Raw genomic sequence first — 13,582 nt, forward strand, 5'->3', positions numbered from 1 at the left:
GCTGTGATTGCCAGCATTTTTTTTAGCCAATAAACCAGTCAGATATAAACAAACGTAGTTCAGTGTATAACTAATAACTTCACAACTATTCACAATGCAAATATTGACAAGATAAGTTACTGTTAATGGGAATAAACACTCCCCTAAGGCACTGACACAAGGTTCATTTAGATAATACTGCACATTCTGGTTTGGTTGTGTTGGCATCACTGACTAAAATCCCAATTGCACCAATATTCCTTCCCACATTAGGAATGTGGTTAACAATGTGACACAAACCAGATACCCCCCTTTTATGTTGTTAACGGGGAATAGCTATCAGCTCAGGTCACCCAGCCAAAATTCTCCTGCTCTTCGTTGAGAAAGTATATTGGGAGTGTTTTCCAACAGATAGATGGGGATCTTCATGGTTTAACTTAGACTCAAAGGATTTGACAGCTCTGAAGGAGGCCATTTGACCCATTGTGTCTGTACTGTCTCTCCAAAGAGCTAGTCAGCTGGCCCCATTCTCTAAATCTATGTCCATAACCCTCTAAATTCATGACTTTGTTCATTCATGGGATGTGGCTGTGCCTGGCTGGCCAGCATTTATTGTCCATCCCAAGTTGTCCTTGAGAATTTGGTGGTGAGCTGCCTTCTGCAATCCATGCACTGATCCACAATGCCCTTAGGGAGGGAATTCCAGGATTTTGATCCAGCTCTCTTTTGAAACCCTCTTATGGAATCTGCCTCCACCACTCTCCAAGGCAGCACATTCCAAATTCTAACAGCTCCCTGAGAAGTTTCTCCTCATCTCACTCTTAGCTCACTTGCTGACAGTCTTGGAATTGTGACCCCTAGTTACTAACATACCAACTAATGGAAACAGAATATCCTTCTTTATCCTGTCAAAACGCCGTTTGGGATTTGAGCAGCTTGATCAATAGTGGTACGGCTGAGCTAATATTGTTGATGAACATTGAAGTCTCCACTTAACCAGTTCTCCCTCAGTATCAGGAGAAATTGAGGACTGCAGATGCTGGAGATCAGAGTCAAGTGGTGCTGGAAAAACACAGCAGGTCAGGCAGCATCTAAGGAGCAGGAGAATTAATGTTTTGGGCGTAAGCCCTTCATCAGGAATTCCTGATGATGGGCTTATGCCCAAAATGTCGATTCTCCTGCTGTGTTTTTCCAGCACCACACTCTCGACTCCCTCAGTATCACACAGGATAACCAGCCTTTGCTTTGGTTTGGTTAAGAGCTGTAGTGGGACTTGAATGAAAGACTTTAGAATATCAGAGGCAAGAATTTTTTTTAAATTCAAATTTAGGATATCTGGTCAGCATGGACAAGTGGACTGAAGGGTCTGTTTCCATGCTGTACAGCTCTATGACTCTATAACAAGTTCAACAAAGCTCAATGTGACAAAGTCCCATCTTTGACGACATTGCTTCTGTTCTGCTCCCTGAGGAAGGTTCTCATGTGTGTTAAATGCAGCAGATGGTTAAACTTTCATATATTGATTAACCATCATGCCCTTTTCTCAGAGTGCAACTGCTTTGACTTACTGTTAACAAAATGAAGCATCAATTTTCAAGTAACATCAAAGAAAATTGACACAAATTTGTGTCTTGTCATTATTAGATTAGGCCACAATGTGGCAGTGATGCTACATGTAAAATATTTGCTGAGCAATGACTTTATCCCTATTTTGACGAAGAGAATAACATGGACAAGGAACAACAAACAAATTGTTGCTCTCTCAGTATGGGGGGATTTGATTTAATAACTTCTGGATTAAAGTCAGGACTTTAATAACAAACACGGCATCGACTTGATAGAATCGTAGGGTGTTGTAGTGCAGAAAGAAAGTCTTTTATGCTAATTTTAATTGAGTCCAGGGTTTCAAAATGGCAAAGGTGGAAAGATCATGGCAATGATGTTTATATTTGAAGGGCAGGACCCTGTGTTGTGGGAACAAGGAGCTGATCAATGCCCTCCATCAGTCAATAACTCAGAATGGATCTTGATCTCTGTAGGCTTTATACAAGTCATGTATATACTTTACCCTCCATTCCCACAGAGTTAATCTCAGCAGGCCCTCACTATTCCAATTATAACCATCTAACCCACTGGAGCTTTGTTTATTTCCTTCTGGCAGAGCAGGAGCACTGGAACTCTGAAGGGTCACTGGACCTGAAATGTTAACTCTGTTTTCTCTTGCCATGGATGCTGCTAGACCTGCTGAGTTTCTCCAGTAATTTCTGTCCCTGTACCAGAATTTTGACTACTTTAACCAGGAGCGAGTGTACGTCAGGGATGGGATGAATGATTGAAGTTGATGCAAATTAGGTCTAAAGCAGCAGACATTTGAATATCCTTGGGCAAATTGGACAGCATAATTTTGAAATGGATGGATTGGCCTTGCTAAAATGTCCACAGTGTTCAGAGATGTGTAGGTCAAGTGCAGTAACCATGGGGAATGCAGGGTTACAAGAATAGGGCAGGGGGATGGGTCTGGGTGGGATGCTCTTCCGAGGGTCAGTGTGGACTTGTTCGGCTGAATGGCCTGTTTCTACACTGTGGGGATTCTATGATTTTAGGGGCCGCACAGTAGATCAGTGGTTAACACTGCTGCTTCAAAGCGCTAGGGACCCGGGTTCAATTCCTGCCTCGGGAGACTGTCTGTGTGGAGTTTGCACATTCTCCCCGTGTCTGTGTGGGCTTCCTCCGGTGCTCCAGTTTCCTCCCACAGTCTAAAGATGTGCAGGTCAGGTGGATTGGCCAGGTTAAATTTCCCGTAGTGTCCAGGCATGTGTAGCTCAGGTGGGTTAGCCATGGCGAATGCAGGGTTATGGGGATGGGGTTGGGTGAGTCTGGGGGTGCTGCTCTTCAGAGAGTCAGTGTGGACTTGGTGGGCTGAATGGCCTGTTTACCCACTGTAGGGATTCTTTTCTAAATGTGGACATAACAGAGATCTGAATGAGGGTTTCTGCAGCCAGATGAATGGCTTTGGAGCTGGGTGATGTTATGAAGGTGGATGTAGACAGCGACGGTGCTAGTCAGAATTTTAGCTTGGATTCGGGTTTGGCATCGAGGTTCTCATTCTTTCAGCTTGAGCCCACAGCAGACAGCAACTCCAGGAAACAGCTGGATACCATCCACTGGAGTGCAGCTTGAGGTGAGCTATGAAGCTTACATCCAGGTCCTGACGATAAGTGCGTCGATCAGAAATAAAACAAGTGGCACCTAAATTAAGGAGCCCTTGTCGACAAGTCACTCTTCGCTCGAGGGTACAAACCAACCAGGGTCCCATTCTGTGCTGGCCTGCTCCCTGGACCCCCTGTGTGTGTTTACACAGGCCTGCACTGAGGGATACGAGGAGAAGGAAACCAATGGACTGCCGACCATGGTCACACTAATGAGCCAACTGCGGCTCCCAACCAGTTAAAGTCAAACCGCTGTTTTGCTTTCTGCATTAACACCAAGTCTATATTTACACAGAGCAGTACCCAAGATGCATGAATAATGCACACAATATCAGAAACATATTTCTCCAGTCTGGTGTTTACTCTTTAATGTGTGAGGCTTTATTAATAACAGAAAGACACTGGAGCCTGAGCGACGCAATGGGTTGGGTCCGAATCCTTTCACCTCTTTGAACCAGGAGATTAATGGGATCATCTTCTGCCCTAGGGCCGAGTTACCAAGTGTCTGTTCCTGGGCCTTAATGTGGTAGCTGTGACTGTGCAGGGTCTTGTGTCAGCACTGCACTGTATAGAGAAACAATCGACTGTCAGAAATTGAGGAAACCACGTTGAGAATTTGCAAATTGGCGGGGCAATTGGAAGTGATTAAAAATCACCGGCTAAATATCAGCTAACAGCAAAGATGAAGGGGTTACAGGTGCAGTTCACTGCAGAAGGAATGTATTTTGGAAATGAGCACAGGTCAAGAAAGGTTCCTGTCAATGGTCATATTTTAAACTGAGTGGATGAACAAACAGGCCATGGTGTGCAGATAGGCTTGTTACCAATGGTGCAGCTTTCAAATCCTTATCCAGATTAATTTCCAGAAATTCAAACAGAATTTGCTAAGTAGCTGAAAGGGCAAGGTGGAAGCAATTGGGGAATGAGATTAACCGAATTAGTTTGACAGTATATGAGAATATCCAGTGTTCAAGGATTGCATGAAGGGACCAGTTTCAGGTGGTACTGGGAATGGCATAACGTTATCAAGGCTCCTTAGACATTACCTTCCGAAACAATGACCACTTCCTAGGGCAGCAGATACATGGAAACACCAAGTTACCCTGCAAGCCACTCATCATCCTGACTTAGAAATACATTTGCGTCCTTCAGTGTTGCTGGGTCAAAAACCTGGAACAGAAATCCTTAACAGCACTGAGGGTCTACCTATGGCACATGGAGCGGTTCAGGAACCACTGTCTCAAAGGTGACTAGGAATGGGCAATAAATGCTTATGACACCCACATCCTGTGAATGAATAAAAATAAGGATTTGAAAGTCTCCTATTGTACTGTGACTATATTTTGCTTCTGTTGACTGTGCAGGCCATTAAGTGCAGCAGATCTTTATCAACTGAGGGTGGTTAGTGCCTCTGACCCCCCTATGTTAGGGGGCTTTGCCAATATCATGCACCCAAAATAATGCTCTTAAATGGGTCTACTTTGTTATTCCAAAAACAGAAATTGCTGGAGAAACTCAGCAGGTCTGACAGCATCTATGGAGAGAAAGAAGAGTTAATGTTCTGGGTCCCTGTGATCCTTCCTCAGAAATAAATGAACTGACCATACTGAAGCTCCATGTTCAAACGTACATCTCACTTTTCTTCCATGAAGAAGGGTCACTAGACCTGAAACAATAACCCCGCTTTCTCTCTACAGATGCTGCCAGACCTGCTGAGATTTTCCAGGTTCTTCCAATTAAACCTGTTGGACTATAACCTGGTGTGTGTTTTTTAACTTTGTACACCCCAATCTCCAAATCGAGATTTTCCAGGAATTCCTGGTGTTGTTTCTGATTCCCAGTATCTGCAGATCTTTCGATATTGTATTAAGTGACCTGCAATTTTAACAGTATCCACTGGAGGACAGCGAAGTACTGTATAGGCAGTTGGAACCACTGGACTAACTCTGGTGCGTCTATTTAAACCAACCACCCCCAGCAACACTCCACTAATTTAAGTTTAAAACTTCCTGCTCTGACATGAGAAAACACATTGCAAGAACATGGAGGATTTGAACCTTGATCACCTGGGCTAAAGACAGGGTCATTACCTTGTGCCAGAAGAGCTGCTACTGTTTAATACAATCAGTGAGAATCCATTTAAATCCCAGATGGATAGGGACATTAGGGATTGGACTGAGTCATTCAGCCTTTTGCTAGATTTGTATCTCAGGTTCATTTACCTGACTTTATTCCATGTTTCTTAATTCGAGTTAGATTAGATTACCTACAGAATGGAAACAGGCCATTCGGCTCAACAAATCCACACTCACCCTTTACCACCCAGACCCATTCCCCTACCCAATATTTACCCCTGACTAATGTACCTAATGCTACGGGCAATTTAGCATGGCCAATTCACCTGACCTGCACATCTTTGGACTGTGGGAGGAAACCGGAGCACCTGGAGGAAGCCCATACAGACAGGGGAGGATGTGCAAACTCCACACAGACAGTCGCCTGAGGCAGGAATCGAACCCAGGTCCCTAGCGCTGTGAGGCAGCAGTGCTAACCACTGAGCCACCGTGGGCTCAAACACCAAACATCGAATTATCAATCTCAGTCTCAATTTTGAAAGCTCCAATTGTCACTAGATGTATGGATTCCCGCAACACCATGAGGTGAAGCTTTGGTTTCTCTTGGGAAGATGCCATGGGGCTGTATGGGGTATTGGAACTGAAGACGGCGGAGGAGTGTATGATGGTGTCCCAGAGGGAACAGTCCCTGTGGAAGGCTGACAAGGGAGTGGAATATGTGTCTGGTGGTGGCATCCTGCTGGAAATCGCAGGAATGGCAGCGTGGGATGGTCAGTGCATCGAGTATAGGAGTTGGGAGGTCATTTTGCAGCTGTGCAGTACATTGGTTAGGCCACGGTTGGAATACTGCATGCAATTGTGGTCTCCCTGCTATAGGAAGGATGTTGTGAAACTTGAGAGGATGCAGAAAAGATTTACAAGGGTGTTGTCAGGATTGAAGGGTTTGAGCTATAAGGAGAGGCTGAACAGGCTGGGGCTGTTTTTCTCAAAGTGTCGGAGGCTGAGGGGTGACCTTATAGAAGTTTACAAAATCATGAGGGACATGATTAGGGTGCACAGGAATTTTTTTTTTCCCATGGTAGGGGAGTCCAAAACTATAGGGCATAAGTTTAAGGTGAGAGGAGAAAGATTTGAAAGGGACCCAAAGGGCAAGTTTTTCATGCAGAGGGTGGCACATGTATAGAATGAGCTGCCAGAGGAAGTGGTGGAGGCTGGTGCAATTACAGCATTTAAAAGGCATCCAGATGGGTATATGAATAGGAAGGGTTTAGGGGATATGGGCCAAATGCTGGCAAATGGGACTAGATTACGTTAGGTTTAGGGGTTTTGTACGTTTTATTAACTGCTGTGTCTACCTGACCTGTCACCTTTGATCACTCATTAACATACACAACCAAGTCTCTGCTCCTGAACACTTTTTATGGTAGTATCATTTATTTTATACTGTCTCTCTGGGCTCTTTCTACCAAAATGTATCCATTCACACTTCTATACATTAAACTCCATCTGCCATCTGTGTACCCAATCCACCATCTTGTCAATGTATTTCTGGAGTTTTACACGGCCTTCCTCATAGATTACAATGCGACCAAGGTTTGTAGTATCCGCAAAATTTGAAATAATCTCCTGCACACCTAGAACAACATCATTAATACATGTATGAGAAAGTAAGAGTCCCAAAACTGATCCTTAGGGAATTCCATCACAAACTTTCCTACAAAACAATGGTTGAAAAATTAGATTGGATTCCATACAGTGTGGAAACGAGCCCTTTGGCCCAACGAGTCCATACCAACCCTCTGAAGACCAACCCACCCAGACCCATTCCCCTACATTTACCCCTTCACCTAACACTATGGGCAATTAAGCATGGCCAATTCACCTAACCTGCACACCTTTGGACTGTGGGTGGAAACCTACGTAGACACAGGGAGAATGTGCAAACTCCACACAGACGGTTGCCTGGGGGGGGGGGGGATTTGAACCCAGGTCCCTGGCATCGTGAGGCAGTAGTGCTAACCACTGGGCCACCATGCCACCCATAAAGGAGGTAAAGTAATCACTGAAATTTGTGTAATACTCTCTGGTTTTCATTTTATTTTCCTCCCCATGAAGTTTTGCTCACAACAGTATCTGGGAAACTGCTGTTCAATTCCCTGTGCATTCTGAATGGTTTTCAGCAACCAACATGTTGTTCAATGTGCTCATGCTTCTAAAACCTCAGCTGGATCAGCCAGCTAAGGTATAACCCCAGGAAGACTGGTCTTGCTTCCACTGTCGCTCAGATGTCACCCACAGAACTTTCGATGTAAGCAGCAATTCTGCATCTGCCTTGGTCTCTGTGCACATTAAATTACAGCAAATAAAATCCAGACCCAGGCGGGGGGGACTCCATTACTGATTCAGTCTCCTTGTGGAAGCAGAGTTCTGATAATGGAACTTCCCACACTCTGGCCCCTGGACCCCCTTATTCTTGTACAATAGCAGATGGCTATTCCATATGCCAGTCTTCTGCAGCTAAATCAATAAAGTCAGAATCACTATTCCCAAAGTTGTTTGAATTTTGTGATTTTAGCTTGCAGAATTGTTCCCTACTGGGGTGTTGTGTGCTTCTGTTTATTGTGAATTGACTAATCATAAAACAACAACTGGCAAAACAATAATTATGTTTTTGATAATTGTAGCTGAAAAGTTATGGAGGCCACAGCTGGTGTGTGGAGCTGCTGTTTGGTTTTGATCTGATTGCAGACTCAATTCCACATTCTTGCTGAACAGTAACACTCTTCAACTCCTTTCCATTTGTACAAAGTACATGTACCCAATTGTCAATTGCATGCCTAAAAAAAAAGGTATATCCCATCAGAGATTGGTTTAAGGACCTTTGCCCAGCACCCAATCATTTGTGAATGACGGCAAGCTGTTTATGTTTACCTCCAGAGTCATTGGATCATACAGCATGGAAACAGACCCTTCGATTCAACTAGTCCAAGCCATGCCAATGATTCCATTAAGGATTTTCAGTCTGTTCACCCTGACTTATGTGACCCTCCCGAAACCTTCAATGTAGGAAATCCTCAATTTGGTATTAGGGAGCCACACACTCTTTCCCAGAACCTGTCCTATGGGGACATCTCCAATACCCTTCCCTGACAAGGGGCAAATGCATCTCACAATATGCCACAGTTTCAGCACGATTTGTCCATCAATCAATACATCAGCAGCCCCTTGCCGACTTACCTCCTGGTCACCATGTCTCACTCTCAGGAGTCTCACAGTTCCTGGTGAGAGACAGAGAAATGTTGGGAAACCTCCTTAGGACAGAAAAGGTTATCCCATTTCCCAGAGGCTATCTTGAGAATCATATCGTCAAAAAAAAGTGCTGAGGGGATTGTCCCAACTCTAGCCCCACCTTAAAAATATTCAGTGATTCCCCACCTCTCCCACCTTCTGAGACAGAGAGTTTGCAAAGACATTGAGCACCACATTGTTGTCAATTGTCAAACAAATATATCTAGTTCACTAATGCTGTTGAGGGAGGGAAATCTGCTGGTCTGGTCGATGTCGCTGTACAAAACTCTGGTGCGGCTGCACTTGGAGTATTGCATACAGTTCTGGTCACATGAGAGGAAGGATGTGGATGCATTGGAAAGGATGAAGAGGACATTTACTTGGATGTTACCTGGTATGGAGGGAAGGTCTGATGAGGAAAGGCTGAGGGACTTGAGCTGTTTTAGTTCGTCGGAAGAAGTTTAAGAGGTGACTTAATAGAGACACGCAAGATGATCAGAAGATTAGACAGGGTGACAGTGAGAGCCTTTTTCATTGGATGGTGATGGCTAGCACAAGTGGACATCATTTTAAATTAAGGGGTTATAGATATAGGACAAATGTCTGACATTAAGTCAGAGAGTAGTAGGGTTTTGGAATGCCCTGCCTGCAACAGTAGTAGACTCACCCACTTTAAGGGCATTTAAATGGTCATTGGATCAGCATATAGATGAAAATGGAATAGTGTAGGTGAGATGGGTTTCAGATTGGTTCCACAGGTCAGCACAACATTGAGGGCCGAAGGGCCTGTACTGCACTGTAATGTTCTATGTTCTATGCAAGAGAAAAAAAGTCTGTAATCCATGTTCATTATTTCAACACCAGCTTTCATTCAGTAATTTTAAATGAATGAATGTCTTCTGCAAGTGTCATGCGAACGCTCCAAACCTTTATTGACTGGGAGAGCTGACAGGGGCTTTCCAGGCTGCACTGCCTGACTGCTAACCAGTGCTCGTATCTATCCACGTGGACAGCAGTTTCTCTGTAAATGGAATGTATTCTACAGTGGCCAAGGCTATTAGAGAACCACTTCAGTGACATCAAAGTGACCCACGGCCTGTGAAAGGCCTTGTGGATCATTTAAAACTGTGAACTGACAGCAGGATACATTCTACGTTCTTGTCACAGGGAGTGGAAAATGACAAAATTGGCTAGTTCATGGTCCTGAACTTAATCTGAACTTGGAGGAGTGTGGAAAGTTATGCTGAATGCAAAGTGTGGGATATTAGATTCCACATGGCATGTTTAAGTTATTTGCCTGAACCTCAGCTCTTTGCTATTCAATCGAGGTGTTGACCCACTTTAAATAATTGAGCCATCACCACTCAAAAGAAAGACTTGCATTTGTGTAGTGCCCTTCCTGCCCTCAGGACATCCCAATGTGTTTTACAGGCAATGGCATATGTCTAAAGCGTAGTCACAGTTACAGGGTAAGAAACCTGACTAAACAAAAGCAGTCTCATGAACTCCTTACAAGTTAACAAGTTCCCACAGGTTGATTTCATGGTTTAATGCAACTCACCAATAATTCATTTCTACCAGTCACCAGGTTAGTTGAAGAGCCACATTTTCAAGTCTTGGCCTCACGTTCAACTCAGTTAACCCCTGAAGTTAGGAAGAACGAGTTGAACCATTTCCCCGCTTTCCCCGCTTCTCCAAGAGTCAGGGTTGAGAGGAGATGACGCCCCCAGGCCCAGATGCTGGAGATGAGGTAGGTAGATGAGGAGGCCCACCTCGCTTTGCTGCTACATTGTTCCAGTCCAGAACATCTGGGAATAAAATTGATTTCTGGCCATCTATCCGTTTCACTCATTGTCAAAATCTTTGACAGTCGATTTTCCAAGACACGCCACTTAATTCCAATTTGGCCATTGAAACAATTCTCGGAATGAAAGAACATCTGACCTTAAGGGAAACATTTCCTTCCCTCCTATAGCCAGCATTCTTACTGTACAATGAGCCTCACCTCCATTCTGAATGACCTTCTGCAGTCATTATTCACATTCTCACAGGCAGCAGCCAATTCGTAGCTGTTGGTTATGATCATTATCTGCAGCTCTGCCTTCTCGACTCTGCCTGAAGACCCTTACTCAGTACATTATCAGCTTCACAACTCCAACTGACCCCGTCACTCCCTGTGAGCTGTGACCACCGTCTCAACAACATTGCCCAGACCCCCCCCCCAATACAAGTTGGAGTTGTAGTGCTATGTCTCATAGTTAGTTTGCAGTGTAGCTGAAGAGATACACTCAGGATATCAGTGCTGTATCACAGCATGATTTGATTTGATTTGATTTATTATCATCACGGACCAAGGTACAGTGAAAAGTTTTGCTTTGCATGCAGTACGGGCAGATCATAACATACAAAATGCGTAAGAGTAATAGAACATGAAAGGGTACAAAGGTTTCAGACTCCATTTTAACTGGGTCTCTTGAAGCATAACATGCTATTGGCAGCTTCCAAAGATTATAACCAATAATAATCCAGATACTTAAGTGTCTATCACTTTAATCTGTTATTCCTCACCATGGGGTGGGCTTTTACCTTCATCATGGTACTTACACCTGATGAGACATTATTTACATAAGCTCCAGTAACATGAGGCTCTGAATCCTGGTTCTTCTAGACTTGATTCTGTTCCTGAAAGTGGCAGCTGTCTGAACCCCAGAATGTGTCTTTGGTTCCACTAGGTAACCTCCTCTGTCCCTATGTAGCGACAGAAACTCCTTCCTCATCTCCCTCGCAGCCTCTAAAATTGCAAGTTTAGAAGTTGAAATTAATGAAGCGAAATATACCCTTGCCCTGGGTGTTAGGCCTCTGTCTCTGAAAACATCTTGCTTCCCCATTGTGTAATGTCATGCTTGGCCACACAGCAGGGATTTCTCCTCGTGGACAACCTGTAACCTCACTGATGGCTGCACGAGTCCGACACTTCATCTGACAATAAGACGTAGGAGCAGAATTAGGCCATATAGCCCATTGAGTCTGCTCCACTATTCGTTCAAGGCTGATCAGTTTCTCAACCCCATTCTGCTGCCTTCTCCCAATAACCCTTGATCCCTTTAATAATCAAGAACCTATCTAATCTGTCTTCAGTGCACTCAAGGACATGGCCTCCACAGTATCCTATGGCAATGAATTCCACAGATTCACCACCCCCAGGCTGAAGGAGTTCCCCCGCATCTCAGTTCTAAAGGATTGTGTCTTCACAGTGAGGCTGTGCCCTCAGGTCCTAGTCTCTCCTACTAGTGGAAACATCTCTCCATGCCCATTCTATCCAGGCCTCTCAGTATTCTGTCACTTCCAATCAGAACCCCTTCACCCTTCTAAACCCCATCAAGTACAGATCAACAGTGCTCAAATACTTATCATTTGACAAGCCCTTCCATCCCTTGGATCTTTCTCCTAAACCTCCCTGCTCCATCTCCTAGGCCAGCACATCCTTACTTGAATATGAGGCCCAAAACTGCTCACAATATTCCAATGCAGTCTGACCAGAGCATTAGCAGGAGATTACTGTTCTTGTATTCTAGCTCTCTTGAAATGAATGTTATCATTGCATTTGCCTTTCTAACTGCTAACAGAACCTGCATTTTAATCTTAAGAGAATTCTGAACCACGACTCCCAAATCTCTCAGATTTCCAAAGCCTTTCCCCATTTAGAAAATAGTCAATGCCTTTAATCTTCCTACCAAAGTGCATAACCTCACACTTTCCAAGTTATGTTCCATCTGGCACTTCTTTGCCAACTCTCCTACTGCTCACTGATCTACCTCCTTTCCTACCTGACTGGCTCTAATTGGAGAGCGAACCTATCTCCTTATCAAGTAAAGGCTAATTGCTGTGGAAGTTGTAACTGGAACCAGTTTCCCACCAGAGACTGGTTTCTGACCCCAAAACCAAACCCAGCTCCCGTTTCCTGCCTCAAGTGATGGGAATTCATTCCCATTAATCAGAAAGTGAGAAAAATGAAATTGCTGGACTGGAAGAACAGCAGGAGATTCGTCATCCCTCATATGTTGGCAGGATAGGCAATAAAAAGGAGGGATCTTGATGGAATCAAATGCACCTTTTGTGTAAAGGGATTTCCCCTTGGCCTGCTGTACTCTTGCTGTCTCCAGCTCAAATTTAAGAACAAACACATACTTCCCTCGCAACTGGAGAAGGAGAAAGATTTGTAGATGTGTTTCTGGGATGAGAAGTCATTTTGCTCTTTGCTCTGAAAAGTCCACCTTCTGCCAAGTCTCTGATCTACTGCGGAAGAGTAATGATCTTCAGGGAAACTGTGGTAGAGTTCCACACTGGAGCCTGACTGACTAATAGGTCTGGGCTGTTTAATAGGCGTGATTGCAAGGATAATACAATGCAGAGTTTAGTTTTTTGCATTCAACTGAGTGGATATTTTAATTAAATGCCCTCCTTTCTTTTTTGCCCTGATAATTCATTGATAGGATTCTCAGGGGGTAAGGATTCTCTGCAGTCCTCTGTGATTGTCTGAGGTTATTTGTCGTTGGTAACTATGGAAACAATAAATGTTCTTGCACTCACAAATAATTCAGCAGATTATGACAGCCCTCTGTTTTCTCAATCACTGTATTTTGCACTTTAATAGGTTCCCTCATCTTAACTCCCAAGGCATCACGTCCCTTCATAGAGATGTCAAGTTGTATTGTGCCTTTGTTGTGGATTCTGCACTGCTTTCGTTGCCAGTCATTGTGGTTAGACTTTTACATATTAGAACTGAAGGTATGTAACACACTGAGGCTATGTTATGCTCCCAGATTAATGTAAAGAATTGTTTCCTGTGGTTTGTGGCTCATGTACATTTCTGCTGCTGATAATCTGTAACTCATTTCTTTATTAGAAACTATTCATTTTTATTTTTCTCACTCTAGCCCCCTTTTATCTGTCATTGAATTGAGGTTTGCTACTTGTCAGCGAATAGGAGACGAGGCAGAACTAACAAGGGATTGACAGTAAAGAGCCTAC

Source organism: Chiloscyllium plagiosum, chromosome 12 (assembly GCF_004010195.1).
Source record: "Chiloscyllium plagiosum isolate BGI_BamShark_2017 chromosome 12, ASM401019v2, whole genome shotgun sequence".
Classification (NCBI taxonomy): Eukaryota; Metazoa; Chordata; class Chondrichthyes; order Orectolobiformes; family Hemiscylliidae; genus Chiloscyllium; species Chiloscyllium plagiosum.